Source organism: Aotus nancymaae, unplaced genomic scaffold (genome assembly GCF_030222135.1).
Source record: "Aotus nancymaae isolate 86718 unplaced genomic scaffold, 86718_ANA_hifiasm-v0.15.2.pri h1tg000001l, whole genome shotgun sequence".
Taxonomy (NCBI): domain Eukaryota; kingdom Metazoa; phylum Chordata; class Mammalia; order Primates; family Aotidae; genus Aotus; species Aotus nancymaae.
In genome coordinates this window covers 1,674,142-1,702,133 of record NW_026988412.1, presented here as the reverse complement: position 1 = coordinate 1,702,133, position 27,992 = coordinate 1,674,142, and positions in this window count along the sequence as shown.

Sequence of the window (27,992 nt, the reverse complement as noted above, 5' to 3'; positions counted from 1 at the left end):
TAGGATCAGACACAGAGGGTTATTCTTTTTTTCTTTCTTTCTTTCTTTTTTTTCTGTCACTAAGGCTGGAGTGCAGTGGTGCGATCTTGGCTCACTGAAACCTCTGCCTCCTGGGTTCAAGCGATTCTCTTGCCTCAACCTCCTGAGTAGCTGGGATTACAGGCACCCGTCATCACGCCGGCTAAATTTTGTATTTTTAGTAGATACAGGGTGTCGCCATATTGGCCAGGCTGGTCTCAAACTTCTGACCTCAAATGATTAGCCTGCCTCTGCCTCCCAAAGCGCTGGGATTCAGGTGTGAGCCACCGCACTAGCCCACAGAGGGTTATTCTATGGAACATGATGTTTTATTGCTACTAAGACCCTCCAGTGCCCACCAATGACATCTCCTCATAGGACAGTTGTGGGAACTTGTCTGCAAGGCTGCACTTCCAATGCCACAGCAGAGACAGAAGACTTGTCACCCAGAGCACCATTCTGTTCCCTGAAGACCACCCATGTGTGAAGATTATGGCGCCTGTGGCCTTCATGTGGCACAAACATCTCTTAGTGCCAGTCACCACCAAAACTAAGCTCTGAACATAACTTAAATCAAGGACAGGAGAGTAGGAACTCTAAAATCCACCTGATTTTCATAACATCCTCTTGGGCACTGTCTTTCTGTCTTCTTGAATAAAATTAATATTTCCGATATGTCCATGCTATCCATGCTGATGAAAATGTAGTGAGCGGATTCTCATCACCATGAGTTGAGGTTGCAATACATAGACAGAAATGGAAATAGTGCTCTTGATCATAATGGAGGATAATGAGGCCAGGTGCTATGGCTCACTCCTGTAGCCTGCAATCCCAGCACTTTGGGAGGCCGAGGCCGGCGGATCACTTGAGGTCGAGAGTTCAAGACCAGCCTGGTCAACATGGCAAAACTCTGTCTCTACTAAAAATACAAAAAAATTAGCTGGGCATGGTGGTGGGTGCCTGTAATCCCAGCTACTCAGGAGGCTGAGGCAGGAGAATTGCTTAAACCCAGGAGGTAGAGGTTGCAGTGAGCCAAGATCATGCCACTTCACTCCAGCCTGGGCAAAAGAGCTAAACTCCATTTCAAAAAACAGATAAAATAAAGAACAATTTAGGGAGGTCTCATGCTATGCTGGGCATTTATCCCTATTAGCTCACTTAATCCTGAAAACATAGTTGCTATTATGTCCCACTTTTTAATGATGATCAGGCAAAAACAAAGGAGAGTTGAATAGCTTGCCCACAGTCCCACAGTTAAAAAATCATGAAGTCATCTGGGTGTGGTGGCTCATGCCTATAATCCCAGCACTTTGGGAGACGGAGGCAGGCAGATCATGAAATCAGGAGATCCAGTCCATCCTGGCCAACATGGTGAAACCCTGTCTCTACTAAAAATACAAAAATTAGCTGGGCATGGTGGTGGGCACCTGTAATTCCAGCTACTCGGGAGGGCTGAGGCAGGAGAATTGCTTGAACCCAGGAGGGGGAGATTGCAGTGAACTGAGATCGTGCCACTGCACTCCAGCCCGGGCAACAGTGAGAAACTGTCTCAAAAAAAAAAAAAATCATAAAGTCAATCACAAAAGTGAGTTGCCTCCCTTCAGAGTAAGCTTGGCCAGCCATTATAGAATGCTATCTGCAAATAATTAAGCCCTTAGCCTGGGTTTGGCATAAAGGGAAAGAAATCAATGACAGTAAGCAGAAAATCCAAAAGTCAGTGTCAGGAGTACCAAGGTGAGTGGCCATCAGAAGCCCTGTAATCAACTGAAAAGTCAGCTTTTACTGACAATTCTTCCGACAGTCAGGAATGAAGAAAGGGAATCTTGAGCAGTGGTGGTATTCATTCTAAGGGTCCAAAGAAGAACCTAATAAAGAGAGAGAAAAACTAAACTATAGAAACTATATTACAGGGGTTGTACATCATCTTGTTTCTAATGGAAACGAATGATTATCTTCTGGATGCTAGAAGAGCAACTCACGTCTTTAAATGAAAGTAAAAGAGGAACAGGGTCAAAAGGACTCCAAGTGGAAATGCAAGAATTCTCCCATATTTTGACTTGAACTTCAGGGATCGTCCACCAGGAGGGAAGATAGAGTCTTTTACCCTGTTCCTACTTATCTATGACATGGGCCACAAGCAGCAGCCATACTCTCATCGGCTCCCAGGAACACAGCGTCTCTGTGTACCCCACCGGGATGATCGAGTGAGAACGGATCACGCACAATTTCAGGAATGAAGTCTAGAAGACAAGAGCATAGGTGGTGACTGCAGAAATGACTGCTGCTTCCTCCTGCACATACGTGGCTTACACAGGGACAGGCACACAACCGTATCTGACAGGTAAGCTGTGCCGTAGTTTGAATGTTTGTCCCCCGCAAACTCATGCTGAAGTTTAATTGCCATTGTAACAGTATTAAGAGGCGGAAGCTCTGAGAGGTGATTAGACCATGTGGACTCTCATCATGAAAGGATTAATGTCTTTATTGTGGGAAATGGGCTCACTATCATGGTAGTGGGTTTCTTATAAAAGAACAAGTTTGCCTGCCACCTGCTCTGCCTTCTCTTTGCCCTTGCACCATTTGATGCCTTTTGCCAGGCTATGATATAGCAAGAAGGCCCTTGGCTTATGACTCCTCAATCTTAGACTTCTCCACCTCTAAAACTGTAAAAACTGGATTTCTGTTCTTTATAAACCACTCATTCTCAGGTATTCTTTTACAATGGCACAAAACAGGCTAAGATAGGAAACTGGTACCAGAGAAGTAGGGTGTTGGTACAACAAATCCCTTCACCTAGTGTACATTGTATATGTCCAATGTCCATCAAACAGCACAGTGTGCTCCATTCATGTTATTCCTTATGATTTGTCAATTAAACATATTAATTTTTAAAAAAGAAAATTAGTGAGAATGTGGCTATAGTTTCCACAGTCTTCCCTGTACCGTTTCTCCTGCCCAGACCCTATTCCCCCACACCCACCAACACATCCTATCAAATGTGAGAGAAACAAGCGTGTTTTATTGACCAATAACAAACCCCAGTTAATCTGGAGTCAGGACTAAGAAAAGTCTGAGTAATCTGAAATTCTGGCCAAAAAAATTGACATCCTTTTGGGAGGAGACCAATTTCAAGATGAGGGCCAAGCAATTTAGATGAGCCAAGATAATGTTTAAACCAAAGACAGAGAGAGAGCTTTTCAGAACCGCTGTTCCAGGAAGCCAACCCCAAGGCCTGTGTCAGTTAGAACATCTTGGCCTCCCCAGTCACTGAGTGATTTCCAGCCCTGCCCAGCAGACACGTCACTCACATCCAAGCTGGCAAGGACAGGAGGTGAAGCTCAGCTGGTCTCTCGGGTGATGCAGGAAGGCGTGGCCCAGTCAATCACATTCATGCCAGAATAACTGATTAAGGTAGCAGCCCTTGAAACAGGCTTGTCTGTAGGACGTGACCTCCCAGACCCTGTCTGGCACCCGCCATACTGATGCAGGTATTACGCCAAGGAACCAGCTCCTTCTGGCTTCCTTATTCCTCCCTCCTCCTTATTCAGCCTCTCACCGGTTTTTTGCAGTCAGAACAAAATGCACAGAAGGGATTGTTCACTCATAGTGAAAATTTATTCAGGACAGGTCATTTGTTTTAGTGAACATGGAATGTTCTTGAAAACGTTGCCATTATTTGAAATTATATTCCTGTTCTGCAAGATAAGAGATGAAACAAAGCTGGCCTCCAGCTTTCTGGTCCACAAAAAGCAAAGTAAGAATCAAAACAAAACAAAACAAAACAAAAGGCACAAAAAACCACAACAGCAAAATGCTCCCAGCCCTGCGGAAGGAGGAAATAGTCTGCAAACACCATTCTCCATCTATTTAATGTTTCTGGGTTTCTGTTTTTGTTCAGTAGAATCAGTGGTTTGGGAGTTGAGCGGGCTAGCTTGGCTGCCTTTGGAAGGAAGGAATTCTTGATATGGGGGACCACAGAGAAGTGGAGGCTTGTTGTGTATCTCCCAGTTGAAGAACACACACCCCTTGACGGGAGCCTTTAATTGTGGTTGATGGCAGTCTCCAGAACGAGAAACAGAAAAGGCTCCCCTACCATGGGATTATTCCAGAGGTTTCCACACTTGTCTGCAAAGCCCCCAAGACTGAATTTATCTTAGGTTTAATTTAGTCTTCAGAATTATTTTAAATCTTCAGGTCATGTTAATATGTGAAGTTTGGGAATGACTGGATTCTGTGTTTATTAAGCAAACATAAGTCTTGAATTTCATGCTACTAAATGATGGACATTGAATCAAGGAAACAGATAAGAAACAAAATGACAGCAACGAAACAAGGCAGGCCCTTGGAGAACTTGCCCATGATTGAAGGGATAAAGGATTTTTGCAAATGCTGAAGCCTGCAGTGGTGGCCGGGTCTCTGGAACGTGCTCTGGGTTTAACCTTACTCGGTGCCTGTCTGATGGTGATGGTGCGGGTCACCCAGAGGGAGCACTCAGTCCCCTCACCTTCTCCTGCAGCTCCCATACACTGACCCTGGGTGCAGGCAGGACTTTCCCCGACATAGCACCCACCTGACCCATCCCCTGGAGACTTACGCCCCAAACTGTGCCATTTTTGTACCAGATGCTGGTCTTTGTTTGGGAGGATCACTTAACATATTAGCGTAATAAGCTGCTTGTGATATTGGTGGCATATCCTAATCTCCCCCAACTTACTGTCTTTTGATTTCACTGCATGGTTGATACAATGCCAGAAGTTTTATTTTAGTTAGCTAATTTTATTAATCACCTTTTTCCTTCTTCTTGGCTTTGCTTCATAGTCAGAAAAGCTTCCCATATTCCACATATACAATTCATATAATATTTTATATGCAATATATAATATTTTCTATACTACATATACACAACATATATATGCCACTGATTTTTGTGTATTAATTTTATGTCAAAATACCTGAATTCTGAAGTCCCTTACCATTGCCAAAATTTTTTGGTTGAGTGTCTTAGTTTTTGATGACAAATGATAAATATTATCTACTATTACAGCTATTTTATTTTTTATTGTATATCTTTAATTTTGAATTTATTTTTCTAAGTTTTGGTGGGTAGTGCAACATCAGTTATAACAAATAATATTGGAGATAAATAGGAGTTTGCAGCTTTGCATTTTCTCAGACTTTAACGAGAATCCTTTGGTTGGTATATAAAGCAAAATGACCACAAAGAAGTGTCGATGCATTATTTTATAGAGTGTTATTAAAACGCACACACACACACACACAAGCATGGAAATTGGATTTTATCATTGTGTCTTATCAACTTCTGTAGAAGCAATCATTTTTTACTTCATATTGAACCTCTTTCCATTCCTGAAATAAACCCTTATATGATGCTTTTTCTTTTCTTTTCTTTGTTTTTGAGACAGTCTTGCTCTGTTGCCTAGGCTGCCTGGCTACTTTTTAAAAAAATTTTTTGAAGAGATGTGGTCTCACCATGTCACTTAAGCTGAGGTCTTAAACTCCTGGCCTCAAGCTATCTCCCACCTCAGCCTGCAAACCGCAGAGATTAGAAGTGGGAGGACTGCACCCAGCAACCCCATACAATTCTATTAAAAAGCTTTAATTGTTCTGTTTACTGTTACTTACATTAGGATTTTTGAATGAATGTTTACATATAAAATTGGACTGTAATTTACAATTTCTTATGAAATTATTTTCACATTTTGGTGGAAATAGCATGATTTTTTTCTTCAAAATATTTTGAAATAATCATTTCTCTTTGGTCTGAAGTATTTTCATATCTTAGGAATTATCTACTCTTTAAATGACAGGATTCTTCGCTATTTTCTGAAATTGAGTAGTCTTTTAATAAACGTCTTATTTCTTCTATAATCACGTTTGCTTTCTATCTCTTCTAGCTTTTCTCTTCCTTGAGTCCGTTTTGACAAATATTTTGTTACAAAGTTAGCATTTCCTCCTAGATTTCAAATGTATTTCACAGAGTTAAGTAATGAAGTGTTTTCTAATTTTTAATTATCTCTGATTTTTTTCTCATAATTTCTCATTTCGTGTGTTTGTGAATTCTTCCCTATACTAAAAGCTGTGAATCTTTCTCTGAATCCTGCATTAAGTATATCTCAAATATTTTCATATGTGAAATTGATATTGTTATTTTTTTGCTGTTGTTTACAGTTAACCTGACGTGTGTGTGTGTGTGTGTGTGTGTGTGTGTGTGTGTGTGTGTGTCAAGGTTTCACTCTGGTCCCAGGCCAGAGTGTAGTGAGTGACACAATCACAGCTCTTGGCAGCCTCAACTTCCCTGGGCCCAGGTAATCCTCCCACCTCACCCTCACAAGTAGCCAGGATTACAAGTGCACGCCACCACGCTGGCTGATTTTTTGTATTTTTTATGGAGACGGGGTTTCAACATGTTGGCCAGGCTGGTCTTGAACTCCTGCACTCAGGCAATCCACCCACCTCACCCTTCTAAAGTGCTGGGATTACAGGCATGAGATACCATGCCTGGCTCTGTTCTGACATTTTTATTTGATTTTTATTTTTTCAGCCAATAATTGCTGGAGAGCACCTTAAAGTCCAAGCGTTAAGGACTTTTTGTTTTGTCGTTGTGCTATTAAATTCTAGCTTTATTGCGTTAGATCAGATAATGGTTGTACTTTTGACTTTTAGCATTTACTGACATTTTCTTTTTCGGTTTGGATCCCTTGTAAACAGACTGTGATTGTTCCGTGGGCACTTGAGAAGATTTTGATCTTGTTTTCAGGGTGTATTATCTTGATCTGTTGAGTAAACAACCCTTATTAATTATGGCATTTAAGCCTTCCATGTCTGCCTTACCTTGCAGTGGTACTTGAAAGATTCCCACTATTGGTGTCTAGTTCTCATTATGCCTCTTGTAGTATTCGTGTTATTAATGTGGTTGCTGTGTTATTTCACAGCTATCAAGCTGTGTTCTTTACCCTTAGCATTTTTAAGTGTCTTTGTTTTGATGAATGATGTTTGGCATGGATTCAATTTAATCTGATGTTAAGATAAGTAACCTATTTTCTTTCTGAAAACATAGGCTAGTTTATACTTTCACATACTTCAACATTCAAATTTTAATCACTCATTTTGTTCACACCTCTTGTCACAGAATAAAGCTGGGTTTTCATTTTAATAGGTTATTTCAGCCCATTTGCGCTTATTGAAATGACAGTTACGCTTAGTTTTAGTTCTGTCATTTTTTATTGTTTTCCTTCTTATAGCTTAAAATTATTCCTGTATGTTCTGTTTTTCTTGTACAATTTTCTCTCATTGTAAAGAAGATTGTATTTTTATTTCAAAGGATTGAATTTATAAATATGACTTTCCACAATATCTTTTATTTTTGGACACTGTTGCTTAGATGCCAATTATTAGAAACGACATAATTAACGTTCTTCTTGAACCCCTGCTTTCATCTTCCTGGTCCTCCACCTGATTTTAATTGATTCCCATCTCTTGTCTATTGCTAATCACTTCTATACGTATTCTTTTATATGTATTCTTTTATTTACATTTTTACATGTCCTTAGAGCACCCTTCTTTTTCCTCCTTCCCCACTGACTTGCTTATTGTAATACTAGTTAATTTTTAGATCCAATGGCATCTCCATTCTCATCTGTCACTCTAGTTTCATGAACACGTGGTCCCCCAAGCTCACTGTGGTCTCTGCCTTTGCCTTGTCATTCACTAATTCCACATTCTACAAATAGTACTTTGAAATGTTGAATGGAATAGGTCCCTGTCATTTAAATCATATGCAACGTGCCTTTATACATTCTCTGTTTGGTTTCTTAAAGTGGAAGGTGTCTGATGGATGGAAACCAAGCTCACACCTCATAGCCCATGCCCAACTGGCTGCCCCCTCCTGGAGACCTGCTTGCTGCTGGAGTCCCGCTCTCCAGTTTCTTCTGCTGGCTTTTCTTCTGCTCACTCTAAGAGCGTCTTCCCCACCAGAGGGGATACATCTTTAGTTAAAATAGGAGATTGCCCTAGGAAAGTCCCATTGACTAATTATACAGAGCAGTCCTGCCTGGCTCCGGGGTCAAACTTCCCCATCAGGCCAGGCCCTGGACCTGCCCTGCGTAACCAAAGCCCCTAAGGTGGTTTCCAATTGGTAAAATCAAATTTTAAAATTCTTTCACCCAAAATTTAATTTCCACCTTGCCTTGTAATGAAATAAGCCTTTTAAGATGCTTTTTGTAGAAACATGACATCACTTCTGCTGCAGGAAAGAAAGAGGAGAAAGAGGACAGAGGGGAGGGGGAGGCAGAGTGCAGAGGCTGGAGGCTTCCCAGGCTGTGCAGGAGCCATCCCGCAGGCCTGAGGCTCGCTGCCAGCTCAGCAACCACACACAACTTTGAAGGGGAAACCAAGGGAAAACATGGCCCCCCCGAAAAGCACAGATCAGCTTTAAGACATGTCCTAAAAGTGAAACAGAAAAAGAGGATCCTTTTGACTTGTGGACACATGTTTGTTCTATCTCTGAAAGTGATGTTTCCAGCAGATGGTGTGATTATTTTGCTACCATCCCTGTTTCTCAGCAAATAACTTACTTCCTTTTGACAGAAAGCTAACTTTCATTTTATATTTTGTGTATAATTCTTGGGGCATATCAGGTTAAAAGGAAGGACGTGGCATTGTTCACAGCTGAGGCTGGAATGTCCAACAATCTCCAGCCATCCTGAGGGCTTGCGAGAGGACTGGCAGGGGCTGCAGAGATGAAGCGATAAATGCAGAGCTTCCATTTCCAAACAGGCATTATGGCATTTATTTGTGATCACTGTGATAGAGTTAAGCAGTACGGATATCTGGGGGGAATTCGTTTGGTATGGTTCTTGGCAGACCCGTGTTCACTGCATCTGGGCGGCGGTGAGTTCCTGCATCTCAGGGCCTTGGTGGCTCCCTAACACAGGATACAGGTGGTTCTCAGGCAGAGCAGCCTCACAGATCTTCTCTGAACTCCCCAGTCGGAAGGTATGCTTCCTCTCTAAACTGCCATAAATTCTCTGAGCTTACTGCCCATTCTTATATTTTCCTGGTCTCGTCAGCTCATTCATTCCTTCAGTTTTATTTCATGCCTGATATTCCAAGCGCTCCCATACAGAGTTCCCTTGCAATGGCCCATGTATTGAGAAGGGGACTTTTTCTGCAGCTCCTTTTTCTACAGCACAAACCTGCCTGGATTCTGACTACCAGCACGCAGGACTAGGCATTTGGAGTAAAGCCAGCGTCCACAAGGGCAGTCTTCCATAGAAGGTGGCTCTTCAGGCACATTCCCTACAATGTGACTACAAGAGAAGGCAGCAAAGTTGTCCTGATAGACACCTCTGTTGTCCTATGACTGCAAGGGAGAGCAGCAAAGACACGTGCTGATAGACCCCTCCACTGTCCTTGCCACACTGCCTTTGTTACCAACCCAAACTAGGATCTGCCTGCCTGGCACAAAAAGGCCAAAAATCCACTCGGCGGTTTACAGTGGGAGAAGGAAGGCATTTATTTGCAGGGCGACAAGCAAGGAGAATCAGGCAGCTCCTGCTTTGGATCTGACCTCCCCAATGGCTTACAGCTAAGGGAGGCAGAGGTCACAGGCACAGTCATAAATCAATACATAGAAACTCTATATTGTTTTGACCTGAAGAGGTGGGACAGCTTGTTGGGGGCCCACAGGTCATAGTCATAGGAGGATTCAAAGATTTTCTGATTTGTGATTGGTTAAGGGGGCAAAGCTCTCCTTAAAATTTTGGGGTCAGCAGAAAAGAATGTTAGCTCTGGCCTGCGGCCATGACCTCCTCCAGGGTCCTCAGAAAGAAATTTAGGTCAAAGAACAGTAGAGTTCAGTCCCCAACTCCCCTTCCTTGAGGACTAGGTGCCCGCAGATGACATTTTCATTCAGTGGGACCCAGATTTCTGAGAAACAACTCAGGGTCACATATTATGACGCTCTCTTTAGTTCCTATAGGGAACCGAACGTCTCATGACGGGTGACTCGAACTTCCTTTGCTACTGTTTTAAGCTACTGTTACCTTCTTGCTTATTAAGTTGTTCATTTACTTCTCAGGGCTGGCTGGATGCCGGGAACTGCTCTTGAAGAAACTCAAGGTTTTCCTTTATTTTCATGCTTGGGGGATGGGTACCCAGCAGGCCCCTAAGAGGTGTTCCTGCTCCAACTCACCCTCTTTTAGGGATGGTGAAAACAGCTAAATAAAAGCAAGATATTTTGGTTCAGGCAAACAGTATGAATCCCTAACATGCTGCCTATTTAGGTTATGACACAAAACAGCTCATGCCTTAGCCTCAGATTCTACTCTGTAAACCACCTCATAAGCCGTCTACCCAGGTGAACGACAGCCCGAAATCTGCTGGGACGATACATTTAGTCCCTCTGTTGTCTTCCCCAAATTCTAAGTTTTCCAGAGCCCACGAAGTCACAGGTAATTTAGCCAAAAGCCTGCAAAACAGCAACCCTGGGCATTTTTCTTTTAAATCAACTTTATTGAAGTACGATTCATGTACCCTCAAAGGCACCCGTGTTAATGGTGTAGCTTGGTGGCTTTGGATGAGTGGTTGTCTGTGTGCCCATCCCCACAGCCAAGCCGTGGAGCATGCCACTGCCCTGAATGACCTTATGCCACTTTGCAGTCGGTCCTCTCCAGATAACAAGGGATCTGATTTCCTTCACTAAAGATAACATTTGCATTTTCCGGAATATAATGCCATGGAGTCGTGTGACATGTGCACTTGGTGTTGCTGTGCAGATCAATAGCTTGCCCCTTTCGCTGCTAGTAGGATTCCCCTGTATGAATCAACAATGTGTTCACCCATTCACCAGTTGGTGGACATTGGAGTTGTCTCCAGTCTGGAGCTATTATGCAAGACGCTGCTATGAACATGTGTATATGCTTTTTGTGAAACAGGCTTTTATTTTCCTTTAGAAAATGCCCAGGAGTAGAATGGCTGAGTCATATGATAGGTAGATGTTTAATTTTATAAGAAACAGCCAAGCTGTTTTCCAAAGGAGCTGCCCATGCCCCATTCTCCAATCTCCCGGCAGCACGGGAGAGGCGGGGGCAGCTCTGCGGCCTCGTCAGCGTTCGCTTTCATGGACTTGGGCTTTCTAGTTTTTGCCCTTCCAGTGGGTATGTAATGGATTCTTCTATCTCTTCACCTTCAACTTTTTTCTGAAGTCATACATCTTGCATTTTGTTAGGGAAAGTTGGTGAAGTGGTAAATGCAAAGCTAAGAAACATGTTTCTCTCTCTGAGAACCTAAAATCCAAATAAATAAAACCTGACAACACACGGGGAAGGCCGCCACGGCAGAGCAGGAAACACGCTGCAGAGCGGCTCCAATGGCTTTCCTGGAGGGAGTTCTTAGTTCCCATAGGAAGCATTAAGAGAGGCTTCACAGAGGAGAGGGCCTCCGAGCTGGGCCCTGAATGAGGGAGAGGTCTCAGCAGTCCAGGCAGGGGAAGGGGCTGGGCAGGGCGTCCTGGGCTGAGAGAACCCTGGAAGCAAAGGAGCTGAGGTCAAAGTGTCCTGAGTGTCTGGGGAGCCAGGGTACCCTTGAGCAGCTGGTGTATAGAATACTAACATTTCCCCAGCCCATCCCTGGTGACTTTTAATATTTTTTTGAAGTTATAACAAATGCCTCTTCTTTAAAATTTGCATGCCTTGAAAAGTCACTGCAAATGAAGTGGCTGGCCTATGTTAAGGGCTGAGAAAGGGGATGCTGAATGGATGGATGGATGAGTGAATTAAAGGACCAGATGCCTGTAGAACAATGTAGCAGAAGGTTCGGAGACAGTGCAGATGAAAAGCTCAAGGGAGCACAGAGGAGAGGAGATGTGCTCGTGCTAGAAAACGTAAACAGCTTTTCAGAGAATGGGGCTTTCTAGGTCTAGTTTTAGTTATAAATGTAAGGAAGTAAAAGCATTGCAGAGACAGAGAACAGCATAAACACAGTTTCATAGCTGGAAACAGGCCCAAGAGAGCATTATTTGGTGCAATTGAGGGGAAAGTTCTACTTTTAATGTTTTCCATGTTTACATTCCAACAACGATATGTAAGGAACTCTTCTGTGTGTCTTCACTGATATGGTATTTAGTTTTTAATTCAACAGGCATTGAAGTGTCACTGCCTGCTATGAGCTGGCACTGGCAATATAATAGTTCACAGGGCATGAGACTTGCCTTCAGGGCACCTCCAGCCCTGTCTACGTGCCCATCCCCACAGTCGAGCTATGGAGCATGTCACTGCCCTAAATGATCTTATGTCACTTTGCAGTCAGTCCTGCAAACAGCATCAACACAGTTTATCCTGGAGAAGCAGTGGAATAAAGAAAGAGACTGAAAAAATATGAAATCCTGTCCTATGCAGCAACCTGAATGCAGCTGGAGGTCAGTATCCTAAGTGAAATAACACAGGAACAAAACCAAATACTGCATGGTCTCACTTTTAAGTGAGAGTAAACATTCGGTACTCATTGACATGAAGATGGAGGTAATAGATACTGGGGACTACTAGAGGTGGGAGGGAGAGAAGGAGGCAAGGGTTGCAAAACTATCTGTTGAGTAGTATACACACTACCTGATTCATTCATACCCAAAACTTCAACGTCACACAATATACCCAGATAACAAGCCTGTACAGGTGCCTCCTGAAGCTAAAATACAAGTTGAAATTTTAAAAAAAGAAAGAAGGAAGGACGGGAAGGGAAGGAAAGGGAAGGGAAGGGAAGGAGGGATGGGAGGAAGGGGAGGAAGGGGAGGAAGGGAGGGAGAGAGGGAGGGGAGGAAGGGGAGGAAGGGCAAGAATGGAGGGAGAGAGGGAAGGGAGGAAGGGAGGGAGGGGAGGAAGGGGAGGAAGGGAGGGAGAGAGGGAGGGGAGGAAGGAAGGGAGAGGAGGAAGGAAGGGAGGGGAGGAAGGAAGGGAGGGGAGGAAAGGGAGGGAGAGAGAGGAAGGGGCTTAAGAAATCAAACAACTTGGTGCATAGGAGCTAGCAGGGACCTAGGAGCTAAGTTATGCAGGGCCCTCCTTTAGAATGTAGAAGAGTCGGGGTAGAGAAGCCAGATCCACCAGAAGTATTGGCTAAAGAGCTGTTGAAGGAGTGGACTGCAGAGAGCCAGCACTGGGAAATTTAGCAAACAGAAAACCTTTTAGCAGTGGCCAAGAACCCACTGAGCACAGCCTATTCCCCTTGAAGCTGGGGCAGAGCTAAGCGTGAATGAACTGCAAAGGCTAGAGGGGATGACGCCTGGGAGGGAGGGCCATCGGCCAGTGCACCAAGAACAAGCTGGAAAAAGTCCAGACCCCAGCATTAGAAGGAGCAAGTCACACGTGTCACAAAGGACAACATACGTCTTACACTTTTCCTGTATATTTTGTCAATGCTTCCATTATCTGTGGCTATATAACAATCCATTACAGAACTCAGCTTAGAACAGCAACAATTTATTACTTCTCATGATTCTGTGGGTCAGGAGTTCAGGCAAGGGTGGCTAGGAAGTCCTTCCTCTCCATGTGGCACCCACAGAGGCCACTCACTTGGTGGCATTCAGTTGGTAGCTGGGCTGGAGGTTGCCAGAAAGCTTCATTCACAATGTTTCATCCTTCAATAGTCTAACCAGAGCATCCTCACAGCAAGGTGTTTGGTTTCCTCACAGAGTGTGAGCGTGATCACTGCCAGGCTTCCTAAGGCCTGTGCCTGGAAGAGTTGCAGCTTCACTGCCACCATGTTCTATTGGACAAGCAAGTTACAGGGCCAGTGCAGATTGGAGGGCAGACTCCTCTTGGGGAAGGAAAGAACTGAGCCTGAATACATGGGGAGGGAGTAATAGTGGCTGACCTGATCAAATATATGAAAGGAATCATGAGAATTTGCTAGTGGAATCCATGTATCATTTATGTCTTTCACAGCCAACTCCCAGGTGAATAAGTGGGTCTTGTCTAGGAAGAAAGAAGGTCTGTAAGAGATTTGGGGCTGCAGTCCCAACTTCCTAACACCCAAACCCATGCACTTCCAGCTTACAACAGTTTTTTTGTTTATTTTTTCTGGTCCTTGCCCCACTGCGGCCAACACTGTGAGGAGCAAGGTGGAAAAGTCATGAGCTTGCTACATAAATGCCTGTGTTTGGTTTATTCTTGTTCCTCATTTTTTTCCTGCTAAATATACAAATAAGACAAATCAAAAAATAGACAAGACCCTTCCCATTTACTACCCCTCCTCCAAAAGCAATTTTGACTTCTATTTACATGGATTACTGTTCATGAACTTTCTCTAAGTTGAGTCATTCACTGTGTACTCCTTTGTGTCTGATTTTTTTTTTTCACCTGGACATGTTTCTTCACTGATCCAGTTGGTACACAAGGAAGGAGTTAATTTTGTTTTTGTTGGTTTTGTTGTATGAATTCCATGTAGGATTATGCCTTTGCCCTGTGAGAGGTGAAGCCCTGGATTCCTCTGTTTTATACCCAGCTGTGCTGCCCCTGAGACCTCTTTTGTTACATGGGCATTGACTGAAGTTACAGCCCAAAGCAAGTCTCTCTGAAAAACATACCCTCATGAAGAAAGTTTATGCCATGCCTCTGGTCTGGGCCATCACAACAGGCTCTGGGTGATGAGTGTCCCCTGGGAGCTTCATCAGGTTTCCTAACTCCAGCAGATGCAGTGGCACTGACCATGTCCCCACAGCCAGCACCAGCATAGAGCTGGCCGCCAGGCCTCCAGCACCAAGAGGACTTTGTCTGGCATTGAAAGTCAGCTCTGCTCACGGCAAAAAGTGCCTGAGAATCAATACCTACCCCCAGCTTCCCTCAATCGCTGGCTGATGGGCATGGCCAAGAAGGCCCCAGCTCCCATGCCCCTCAGACAGATAACCCCAAGGTATCCGTGCCACACTGATAAACTAAATTCTCTGGGGGGAATTAAGCTGCTGTGGCCCACAGCTATAACTTTCTGGGTAGCATGCCTTTCATTGGCCAGCTTCTCTTTGCCTTATCCCTTCCCCACTTCCCAGGGGAGCTTCCTGGGACCACCTCCCAGATAACCCACAGCAAAATCCTCACCTCAGGATCTACCTCAGGAGGAAAACAAACTCACAGACTCTTAGACATGGAATGCCATGTGTGCGTGGACCGAAGTGCTGAAGCAGGAAAGCCACTTCTGAGTGTGGTCCACCGCCTCCCTCTCCTTTGTGTCACCAAAAAGAACAATAAATCTTAGTGGACCAAGGTGTGTGTAGTGTGTGTGTGTATTTTTTTTTCTTTTGAAATGCATCTTTTCCACAAATACCAGCGCCTCCTGTCAGAAATGTGTTTGATTTTGAGAAGCAAAACTCCACTTTCCTAGCATAAGGCACACTTTAGGTTGACAGGATTTTGGTCGCCTAGAGATTATCTTGGTGATAGGATGACTGTTTTTTCATTTCTAAAGGAGCTGATTTCACTGCTCTTTTTGTGAAATACTGAGAGCTCCCTACTTCTTAACGTATTTCTGCTTTGGTTTCTGAAATGTGCTGGCGCAACCGTGTGTACAGGGGCAGGATTGAGCTGCCATCTCACCCTCAGTCTCCAGGTATGCACAGCCCTAGGAGCATAAATATTTCTTTTGATTTCTCTGCATTCTTGTGTTCCAGATACGTGTACATATTCACAGAAAGAAAAGAAGTACCATTTCCTCAAAACATAACTTTGAAGAATAATAAGCTCCTAGAATACAATATAGGAGATATTTGTATCACTTTATAGTGAGGAGAGTTCATCTTTTAAACATGAACAAAAACACAAACTGTAATAAAGGAAAAGACTGTTGGATTGGGTTGCATTAGCGTCTGTTCATGAACGACACCATCAAATAAGTGAAAAGAAAAGCATCGGGCCAGAGGATGGGGATGGCAAAGGCAGCTATTAAAAATTCCAAAAATTGCTGGACATGGTAGCTCACACCTGTAATCCCAGCACTTTGAGTGGCCGAGGCGGCCAGATAACTTGAGGTCAGGAGTTCAGGCTAAGCCTGGTTAATATGGTGAAACTCCATCTCTACTAAGAATAAAAGTAAAAAAAAATTAGCCAGGCAGAGTGGCACATGCCTATAATCCCAGCTACTCAGGAGACTGAGGCAAGAGAATTGCTTGAACCCAGGAGGCAGAAGTTACACTGAGCTGAGATCGCACCACTGCACTCCAGCCTTGGCAACAGAGAAAACAAACTTCCAAAAATTAATTTAAAAAGACAACCTAACAGGAAAACGATTTAAAGACTTGAACAAGCACTTGATAAAAGAGGTTATCCAGGGTGGTAACAAACTTATATAAAAGCTTCCTAATATCTTTAGTTTGCAGGGAAATGTAGACTAAAACAAAAATGAGAACTCATTAGATGTGAACTGGAATAGCCTCAACTAAGCTAAATGCAAATCCTGATAATACCAAGCATTCCTGAGAACGTGGACAACTCAAACTCTCAGTTGGCATGAAATTTGGAAAAAAAAGTTGAGCAGTATTTCTATAATCCAAACATGCGTATGCCTCATGACACAACAACTTATATTCAGGTATTTATGGCATGTACAAGAATGTTCACAGGAGCACTGTTAGCAGGAAGGAAACTGAATAACCTACATATATGTCAATACCAGAATAAATTTAAAAGTATGGCTTACTTATATAGTAAGATGTTTATACAGAAAATGAAAAGAATATTCTACTTCTATGTGAACAATTAGATCAATGTCACAGATATAATGAAACCAGATTTAAAAGAACAAACATCAAATGATTCCATTTATATGAAGTGTACAAGCACCCATCTATGGGGCAGGAAGTCAGAATCTTGATTAGCTTTGTTGGAGGAGGGAGGGTGAATAGTGAGTGGATTTAGTTTGTTTGTTTGTTTTAATGTAGAGGCTTAGCAGACCAACATGGAATTTAAATCAGAGAAGGAAAGCAAAGACAATAATCCAAAAAGACAAACATTTACGTAGCAGCTGCCCCAGGCCGTGATAATGAGATCATCAGATAAGAGCAGCAGAGGAAATTTTCTCATTCAGTGTCAACACTCACAGTAAGCCTGAAGTCCCAGATTGATTCAAACAAAAAAGATAACCTGGGAGGTTATAGCAAGACGGAACCTATCATACTTATCCATTTGGGCTAAATCACTCTCCACCCCGTTTCTCTCTGTACCACTGTCTTTCTTCATATTCTGAACAGCACGTGTCATGAGCCGTGTTTACATGATTTCTGTATGCATTTGCACATGCATGTTTAGCTCCTGGCTCTTCGTGGGTCTTTGGAAGAACAGATGTTCTTAGTTTTAACGTAATCTAACTCGTCAGTATTTTTTCTATCGTTTGCTTTTTTCTTTGCATGTTTTAACAAAATCCTTTCCTACCCCAAGATAGCAAATATATTTTATTGTATTTTGGAAACACATCACATTTTGATTTTAAGTTAAGTCTTCAATTCACCTTCTTGGCTAAGATGTGTCCTTTTCGACTTGCTGGTAATCCATGACACGGATATGTCTTCATGGCACTGCCCCACTGCAGTGAATTGAAATAGGATGGTACAGAGACATGGAGCGTAAGCGTATCCTTTCCATCTGAAAACCTTTCGGAAGCAACACAGGGCTTCCGCGAAGCCCTGCCATGTGTGGGGAGACATGAAGGCGTTTCGCCAGTAACGTGGGTCAGGCAGAGCTGAATAGCTGCAGAAGGCAGAGGACAGGCGAAGCTGACCTGCTGGGGGAGCTGACCACACCCAGCAGCCTCTGGAGGCCCGATCACAGCAGATTTAAGGACTGCTGCTCCCAATGTGCATGGCACTCACCAGTCCATACAAAACAGACCTATTTGCCTCTCCTTTTCATAACAAGCACAGGCATTCAAGTGTTAATAAAACTGCTGCATTTTTAATATGTTAGAAACAAGCTTGGGAATTAAATCTTGATTTAAAAGAATTTTTAAAATAAAAGGAGCACAGTGCACTTTGAAGAACTATGTTGACTTTTGAAATGGGAAAGCGATAAAAGAATTTGCCATGGGTTCCTCATTGACCCAAATAGTCCAAAATTACAGATGACAATGCACATATAGGTCACATTTTATCCACGCCTAAAAGTTTTCACTGACTTCATGGAAGCATGCCATCCAGAGGTCCACAGTGTTGGTTACGAACGATTAACTGGGAGGGTAACCCCGACTAAGGGGAACACCAGTGGAAATACATAGACTAATTGCACCTATAAGCTAGCTCCTGGAAGGAGATTCTGGAAACCCCAGCCTCAGGGCCTGGCTTCTCTCCTCACTGAACATCTACAGATACCACAGGCCTGAGAACAACAGCAGATTGTAAGCTGCACTAGAATCTAAGGAGCTTTACAAAGAGCTGCACACACAGCTCATTAAATTTATTTTAAGTAATAACCGTGTACTTTCATATGTATAAAATTGACACATTGGGGCTTTCTTTGTATACTAATCATTTAGGGACCATTTAAAATCAAAGATGTAGTTTCTGTAATGCCTGAAAGTCTTATACTATGCAACTGAGTGTCTTACACTAACTTAAATATGTCTTATACACGCAAAGCCTCAAAACTTTATTAGCGAAAACATCAACAGTCATGTTGGAATTCATGGATTTTTATAGACCTTTACAGTTTTCTTTTACTTTACATTTATATTTTTTACTTTATGATAGCAGAGTTTCGAAAACATGTTAAAGGCCTTTGCATATTATATGTATTCCTTATTTATTGCTCCTCCTAGCAAACCAACAATTTTGGGAAGTGCTGGATCCCAGCCTCTCCTAAATGCAACACACTGACATCGCTGCATTTTCCAGCCCTTGTTTCTGCCTCCTCACTGGAGAATGTGTTCTAGTGCTCAGGTCAGCTCTGTTTCTGACTCATATGGAAATATGGGCTTCTAGACCGATGCTTTGAGAGTGAGCATGCCTCTCAACATCTGAAGCTCTGCTCTTTCTCTTACCATCTCATTTATAAACAGTCGCAGCCTTACTCACTATGCGCATTCCCTTTTCTCTTTCTTTACAGAATGAACGCCCTCTGGCAGCGTCATTGCCTGTGATTCTGCATCTCTCGCAGCTCTGCAGGCTGCTCTGCTACTGCATGATCCTAACAAGAAGATCAGAGCCAGGCAATGCACCTGCTTTCCTTGATCTCAATAGAAGTATATTTTCCTCCTTCCCAACGTGTTTCATGAGCATGAGGCTTTGATTACCTGTATGCACTTGGAGTTTGCTAAGCATTTCCTTATGATCCCTGTTAATCCCACAGCAAACATTTTGAGCTTGGCCTTTCTATTCTCCCAGTTTTACAGACACACAGCTAAGGAAGAGCATCTCAGTGGGAGGAGAGACTGCTCCGGGGTCCCTCAGTTCCACAGCGATAAAACCAAGACTGGAACCCAGGGCTTTGGATGGCACCGCCCATCAGCCTGGTGCAGCTCGCAGCCTCTGCTTACACACACAGCTCATCTGCTGCTGCTGGGCCGAAGTCCTGTGAAAACTTCTGTAACCAGTGCTTAGGTGCATGGACTTCAGGAACACCTTCTACCAATCAGTTAGATTTTACTGTAACAAGGAGCTGTTCTGTTGCCCACAAAGACACTGATCTTCTTCATTTTTGTCAGGTGTCAGAGTCCTCGTGGGCTTCCATTTCCGTCTCTCCTTACAGTTCTGAATCTGTTCTGGGAACTGTAACCTTTGTGGTCTCTGTTTTAAGGGCTTATTTTGCTGTTTATTTATTTATTTATTTATTTATTTATTTTCTTGAGACGGAGTTTCGCCCTTGTTACCCAGGCTGGAGTACAATGGCGCGATCTCGGCTCACCGCAACCTCCGCCTCCTGGGTTCAGGCAGTTCTCCTGCTGTTTATTTTTTGTAGAACATACTGCTTTGCTTTCTATTTGTTTAAAGCTACCATCATTTTTTTTTCTGCAAAATTTTCTAAGTTATTCCTATAGTTTTGTTTGACCTAGTTTTTCCCTCATATTTAACCTGTTTTTCCACGATCTTCCATCTCTTTGAGTTTTTGTTACTACTTCATTTTCTGCCACTTTAGTTTTTATGTTAATGCAAAGGATACACTATTAAGGAAACTTTTAACACCTCTATGTCTTTCATCTGCTTTCTTTCCTGATGCATTGTGTAGCCCCTATTATACCATGGAAGAGTTTCATTGCTTCAGCATAAAGATAGATACCAGTCAACACAGTGTAATCATTAATCAGCCTTGGCTGCAAAAATGGATTTTTTGAAGTCTCTGTGTATTGAGACCATACAATTAAAGGCAAAAGTATACAGAGAGAAAATGATTTCTAAAATCCAGACGCTCTCCTTGTATATCAGGAGCTAGAGTTTAGATGGGCCATAGGCAGGGAGAGCAGGAGAGAGGCTGCAGCAGCCTGAGTCATAAGTAGAAGCTCCTTCCTGGTGAGTGTGGAAAAGAAGGGTAGATCGCAAGAAAGATAGGAATGGGAGCCTGTTGGCATCTCCAGAAGGGCCAGCACCCTCTCTACCCATAGGCTGCCCCTGGGAGAGGGAGGGTAAGGCCGATCAGAGGAAGAAAGCCGGAGATTAAGAGGGGACCAAGGACATCTGGCAAGGCTCCGCTTTCCCTCCAGCGTGGCCTGCGGAGGTAGCACAACACTCGTGGTCCACGCACGAGGACCGTGCTGATGGTGCCTCATCCTTCAGCGGACGTGCACTTCACTTGGTCTTGTTGTGCTAACGCTGCCACTTTCCTCTCCCAGAGCTTATCATCCTTTGGGGACCTTCGCAGGTGCTGGATTCCAGGAGAGCAGAAATCATGGGCACGTTTTGTTTTACCCAAGGGTGGCCCCAGCACTGCGTAGACCCCTTTGTCTCACTCTCGGTGCACAGATTTCCCTGCTGAGTCACTGAAGTTTCCTTGTTTTTTTTTTTTTTTTTGAGACAGAGTTTCGCTCTTGTTACCCAGGCTGGAGTGCAATGGCGCGATCTCAGCTCACCGCAACCTCCGCCTCCTGGGTTCAGGCAATTCTCCTGCCTCAGTCTCCTAAGTAGCTGGGATTACAGGCACACGCCACCGTGCCCAGCTAATTTTTTTTTGTATTAGTAGAGATGGGGTTTCACCATGTTGATGAGGATGGTCTCGATCTCTCGACCTCGTGATACACCCACCTCGGCCTCCCAAAGTGCTGGGATTACAGGCTTGAGCCACCGCGCCCGGCCTGAAGTTTCCTTTTCATCACTGATCCAGTCCTCCAGGATGCTGGTTTTAGCAACCTCACTTTAATTTTGCATCTTCTCTGCCAGCCCATTGGACAGTCAAGTGGTAGCTCTTTTGCCCCACCTGAAACTCAATTAAAGATTAGTTAATAGAGCAAATCCATCAAAACTCTTGTTTGTATATCAAACAAGCGTTTTTTGCCAGAGACAGGTTAAAATGTGTTCGAGTAGGCAGGTGTGCAGAGCTATGCATGTTCATGCAAATGTGTTTGCATTACTTGCTGTGAGCCCGCCAGGGCCATTTGTGGAGGAATTCACAAATCTGAGTGCCTGTAGCGCTCACAGGAGGCCTGTGAACGAGGTCCCATTTAATCAAATCCTACACGAAGGCACCTTGATTTACTCTTCGAGCGTCTGATATGTTGATGAAATGTACTGTGATGAAGTACAGATATTTCACTGTGTGCCTTGTTTCTCATCCCTTCACAGTTTTGAATCAACAACTTGGTATTCCCACCCAGTATTGACTTTGTTATTCTATGTTATTCTATTCAGTAGAGGTTCCACATTCTTAAATAACTTTTCAATTTCATATTTCATTTGGTAAGACACAAATCTAATCTCCCGCCCTCAGTTCACATCCCTAATCCTTCATCATTCAGCTCTGATTTTAAATCAGCCTACTGAAGTGTGTAACATAAAAATACCACCTAGAATATGCTTAAGTTTCCAGAATAATTTAAGTTTTGCTCTTTAATTAGAGCTCAGTTTTATATTATTTACTGACTGCATATGTCTAAGTGTTGAAACAGCATGATCTGCAGTATGGAGATAATTCAACATCTCTAGGTTAAAAGCTCCACAGATCTGGGAGATTTCTCTAATTATAAAATAGTGACTCTGTGTCACCTTTGGAGCAGGACAGCTGTGGTTGGAATCTCCGCCTTATCACTTGCAGCGAATGACCTTGAGCATTTGCTCTGCCGTCTGCGCCTCTGTTCCCTCTTCTGCTCAGTGTTACAATAGCCACTTTGTTGGTAAATAAAATACAGAAACAGTAATCAATAATAATATCTCATATGTACTGAGTGTCTCTACCTTCACCCACTTCAGAATCGTCTCAGGTGAAAGATGGACAGAAAGTCTGGTGTGCAGTAAGCTCTCTACATCTCTACAGACAGGGAAGTATCTCACAGACAGGCCCAGGTAAGGACGCTTTGCACCCTCCAGAACCACTGGGGTACCTCAAGGGGTTTATATTGATCAAAATTCACCACATTCACAATGAAAACTAAGACATGTTTTAAATATGTATTAATCCACCTTGAAACAACAACAAACCCATTATCTGGTAACATAGATATATTTTTATTAAAAATAACTGTATTTTCAGCCGGGCGTGGTGGCTCAAGCCTGTAATCCCAGCACTTTGGGAGGCCGAGGCGGGTGGATCATGAGGTCAAGAGATCGAGACCATCCTCGTCAACATGGTGAAATCCCGTCTCTACTAAAAATACAAAAATTAGCTAGGCATAGTGGCGCGTGCCTGTAATCCCAGCTACTCAGGAGGCTGAGGCAGGAGAATTGCCCGAACCCAGGAGGCGGAGGTTGCGGTGAGCCAAGATTGCGCCATTGCACTCCAGTCTGGGTAACAAGAGTGAAACTCTGTCTCAAAAAAAAATAAAATAAAATAACTGTATTTTCCAATGTTCAAAAAAGTGAGAAGAGTGATGTCGCTTTACATTTCTGCAAACCTCTTCACTGAATGTCTACTTTAATAGAAGAAGTTGGAATCTCCTATCCACTTTTTACTCCAACTGTTACAATGGATTGCTCTGAATGCAATCTGTGCACAAAACCCAGCCTCTCGCAGGCATGTGGATGGGAAAGGGAGGTCCTTGTGGACACCTGAAAGGGTTTCAGGAATTCCCTGTGGTCCTCAGAACACCTTGAGAACTGTGAAAATAAAGGTCCATAAAACATTCAAGAAATCACACCTAATCATTACTACTATTGCTATTTTAACTCCATCCATTAAATGTGAATGCCGTGATACAGGGCTCGAGGGTATTTTGTCCAGCCACGCCCTCTCTTGGTAACTAGGCTCAGCAAGGGCACCTCGCCACCCAGGGGGTGCAGTTCTAGATTAATCCGGTAAGTCTGATGCTTTAGTCACAGCAATTAGAACAACAGAGGCTCAGGCTGTACCTGCCGCTGGGTTGAACAGGCTGTGGAGAGCGCCCTTGGATGCCAGCTGGTCCAGCCAGGTGGGCCGCACACAGGTGTGAGCAATGCGGCTGTGTCCCAGCACGCCAGAGCCCGCCTGCAACACCAGGGTCCACAAGTCATCCCCCTGGTGGGCGGAGCACAGCCACCAGGAGCCCTGGGCCTCCCACGGCAGAGGGAATCCCTAGTGGCTGTCCCTGTTCTCTCAGAGGAAACCTTCCCCAAGCAAGATTTCATTGTGAAGTGAATAATGTCTCAAACAATCTGATTATTTTGGGTAAATATTGGAAACTGTGAAAGTGAGGCTCTCAGCCTTTATTAGTAAGCAGACCATGGGAGTCTCAGCTTCTAGTTTTTCCAGTGCTCAGAAAATATGCTAGATGGAAAGTTCACCTGAGACAAATACAGGCAGATTCCAGCGGGAGGGTACAGACCATCATCTACAGGAGAGAGGGGACAAGAATCCCCCACCCAGCAGCTGGCCCAGGGCAGTCTGGGATCATCTGTGCAGTCCCCGGCCCCAGGCTTGCAGGCCATGTTCACACAAAGCCAGTGAGGATCTCCACCAGATTGTAGGCCCGGCTGTCTTGAAGTACCCAGTTCACCAATGAGAGCTCCTTCCGACCATCCTTTGTACTAGCACTAATGCCAAAGCCCCAGGAGCCTCCTCTGAAGGGAGAATTCTGGTTCTATGCTGGGAGCCTCCCTCTGGAGCGTGGATTCTGGTTCAATGTTGGCCACTCACTGGGAGCAGGGCCCTGGCCAAGACAGGTCACTAAGTTAAGTTGCTCACTCCTCTGGCAGGGGTGGGGATGGGAGCACAGGCCCGCTTAGATCCTATTGCCTGCATCAAGTGTTTAAAGTAACTCATGGCCCTCATCTGGGTTCTTGAGACCCTGCAGGGAGGCTGAGGATGAATGAGACTGTTGGCGAAAATGAAACTGCGTCTCAAAAAAAAAAAAAAAGAAAAAAGCTAGGGGGAAATGAGGGCAACATGTTTCTGTCTTCATACACCTTTTGTTAAGGTGTCCTTTTATTCCAGTAACAATTATTTTTCCTATTTTCAAAAATGTTAAGATATATATTGTTTTACGAATTGGCAATGCAGATAACTGGTGGGTCACTTTGGCCGAGTCTGATTTAGTTTCTGATGTTATCGCTTAGCAAAGTAACAGGCTGAAAAGTATAGGCAGACCCAGATGAATGGGACTCGAAGTTTCTCCAGTGTGGGTCTCCTCTTAAGAAAGAGACTGTCTGTTTTGAATGAAAAGAAAAATCATAAGTCATACATTTTAAAAGCCGGCAGATGCTACAAACATCACACATTTTGGGAAAATGCCACATTTCTATGAAGCAGCTGCTCGACATCCGTCCTGACACACTTTCCGTAATGCCTGCCTGCTGGGGCCTCTCCACTGCCAGCGACTTCACAGCATCCCTCTCCATAGAGAGATGCAAAGATGACTTAGCTGTTTTCTTGCCATGGCTGATGATAATTTTTTGTCTTATTAATTGGTTTTAAACACTTCTTTTAGCTTTATAGCTGGTAATCGGCAATGTCGTATACATTTTAATATTGTTGCCAAGTTTTAGGAGATGTCTGTCAAATTCCTTATATCTGAGCTGTACACTTTAGGGTACTTTTATTTTTCTTATGCAGTAATTAATCTTAAGTAGTTAGGATTCAGCTAAGATTCACCTACTTTAACTAAGTTAAAGGTTGTTTGCACTGATGGCACTCAGCCAGTTTGTCGTTAGTGATCCTGTGGGTATGGGTTTCTCTTTTACTTCGTTGTTTTCGGTGTTTTTCACTCTAAAATCGGTGTTTCCGACAGTTGGAGTCGCAGGTGATCCTGAGTGGCTGATGCGTACGGGGGTGTTGTCTGGAATCTGCAGTCATCTTTCCGATGGTGTCTCTCAAGACATGTCGGGGTTTAGGGATTTCAGCGGCATTCTCGCTAGTCTCAAAGCAGTGGAGCATCGTAGGAAAAGGTGTTTGGGGTTTGTGAATAACCCTCAGAGCTGATATATGTCTTCATTTTCACAACGGAACATAAAGTGATGAATACTAACTAGAAAATAAAGCCAAAAGATGCACGACCACTCCAACAACTGGAACAATGAAACGTTTCTAATGAGTCCGTGGTCCTGCATCAGTGCTGCTGGGAGTCTGGCTTCCAAGACACTGCTGTAATCACTACAGGAGGGGAGATTGTAATGATTCAAACACAGAGTAAACATACACTCCCAGTTGGTATAACATTGCATTAGTTCTATTTCTACAGAGTCTCTTTAATCACCCATGTTTAAAACAGAAGTTACCAGAGGCCAGTGTATGATTAGCACAGAAAGCCACTTACACAGATGGATGCCCTTCTAGAAGGATCATCTCACCCTGCGGGGAAGACGGTTGTCACATCACTGCAGCACATCACAGTTTCCATGTGGAAACCATTCAGCTGTACTTCTATCTAATGAAATCAGAGTCGACCTTGTGCTTGGCAGTGGCAGCTGGGAGAGCCACGCTGGAAACCAACCACCATTCTCCATGGAACATGCTCCACTAACCCCTAGGGCTAAGACCAGCCATCATGGAGCGTCCGTGGCTGCGAAAAGGCTTCTCATGTAACACTCCTGTAAGTGCAACAGGGCCATTGCCCAGCACACAAGGGAAGTCAATATTCCAAGACACCAGCTGCAGCAGAGAAAGAGGTTTAATGACAGGGCTGCTGAATGAGGAGGTGGAAGGAAACCTCAAATCCGTCTCCCTGAGGAGTTTCAGGCTAGGGCTTTTAAGGGCTTCAGATGGAGCCAAAGTGTAGAGATGGTTGATTGGTTAAGAGTGCAGGGTTAAGTTATGGGACAGAGAGAAAAAAACTGTATTCTCATGCTGATCTCATTTCTTTGTAGGGGTCTTCAAACTGGTGTCAGCTAGAATTCAGGATCTGAAAAACATCTCAAGCATTCATTAAACAAAGCCTCATGATTCTAGCCTGAGAGATTCTACCTGCAGGAACAATGGGGATGCAGATGGTCAGAGTCTAACGCTACCTGACTTTCGGTGACAAGGAATTAGGCCAAAGTACACTCTGATTAGGGCTTAATTATAACTCTATTGCCGTCCAGAACTCTTGTTAACCCATGAGGATAGTTTCATATCCACTCAGTGTTCCATGTCCAGTTAAGATATATTGAATAAAATATTAGGACTGAAATCATGAATATACAACAGAATACAACTCAGCAGTAAAAAGGAATGGATGGTGGACACACACAACAAACAGGTACATCTCAGAACCAGAGCTTGGACTGTACCCCTAGAATGGAGGTGCTCTCCCTGCAAAGGTGAGGGGGTGAGCAGGAGGAACCAGTAATACCTCAGGTGCCACAGACTCACTATTCTTATCACCTGAATGAAGGTGTCTTGGCTGTATGCCCCTGGGACAATCTCCAGAGGCTTTGAACAGTAGTTTATTAGATGACCTTTACTGGCTGTGGTTGTTTCTCAGGGAAGCGGTTCCATGGGGCTGGTTATGCTGCCATTCTGGAAGCACCTCTTCTTTGCTGGCATTTACATGTCTCTCCCAAAGATCCATGCCTCTGTATCTATAGCAATGACTGACTAGGTTTGCCTCATTGTTGTATGGTATGATGTGTCTGTGTTGCTGTGTTGACATCCCAATGGGTGAACACCCCACAGTCTACTCACCAGCTCTCCTGAGTGTGGGCATTTTCTAGTTTCCCGGCTCCTGCTTCAGTCAACAGTGTTGCCCTGCAATTCTCATACACAGGCATCCTTATCTTGGTCTTGATGTATAAGTGTATTCCTTTCACCTTCCCCCATTTAGAATGGCAATGCTCACTCTAGATTTTTCTTCTAATAGATACTTGTTAGATTGAATTTTACCTTCTATTTCTACTTTTAAAAGAGCTTTTTATTGTAAATAGATATTGAAATGATCATCTAAAAAATAACAATATGCTAAACTACTTTGTACAAGTTTTCTAATATTAAATCTTCCTTTCATACCTGGGAAAAATTCAATTCCTTCTTTATAAATGGTTAGTCCTATTTGCTGATACTATGTTTTGAATGTTTGCATCTGTATTCATGAAAAAAGATCTACTTCATAAAGATATGAAAGAATTGAAAGGAAAAGTGAAATCTTACCTAGGTCAGGGACGGAAGGTCAAGGTCGCTAATGCTGTTGTTCAAGTTCTGTATTCTTGCTGATTGGGTTGTCTGCTTGACCTAGAATTAACGTAAAGAGATTCATTGAAATCTCACAGAATAATGATGGCTTTATCCTCGAAATTCTACAATTTTCTTTTATACATCTTTTGAGGCTTCTTTTTTGGACATATACGTATTTACAATTATTAAGCCTATCTGATGAATTAAATTATTTGCCATTGGATTTGGCCCTCTCCACCTTTAAAAGTGCATTCCACCTGATTTGAGGTAACGGTTCCAGTC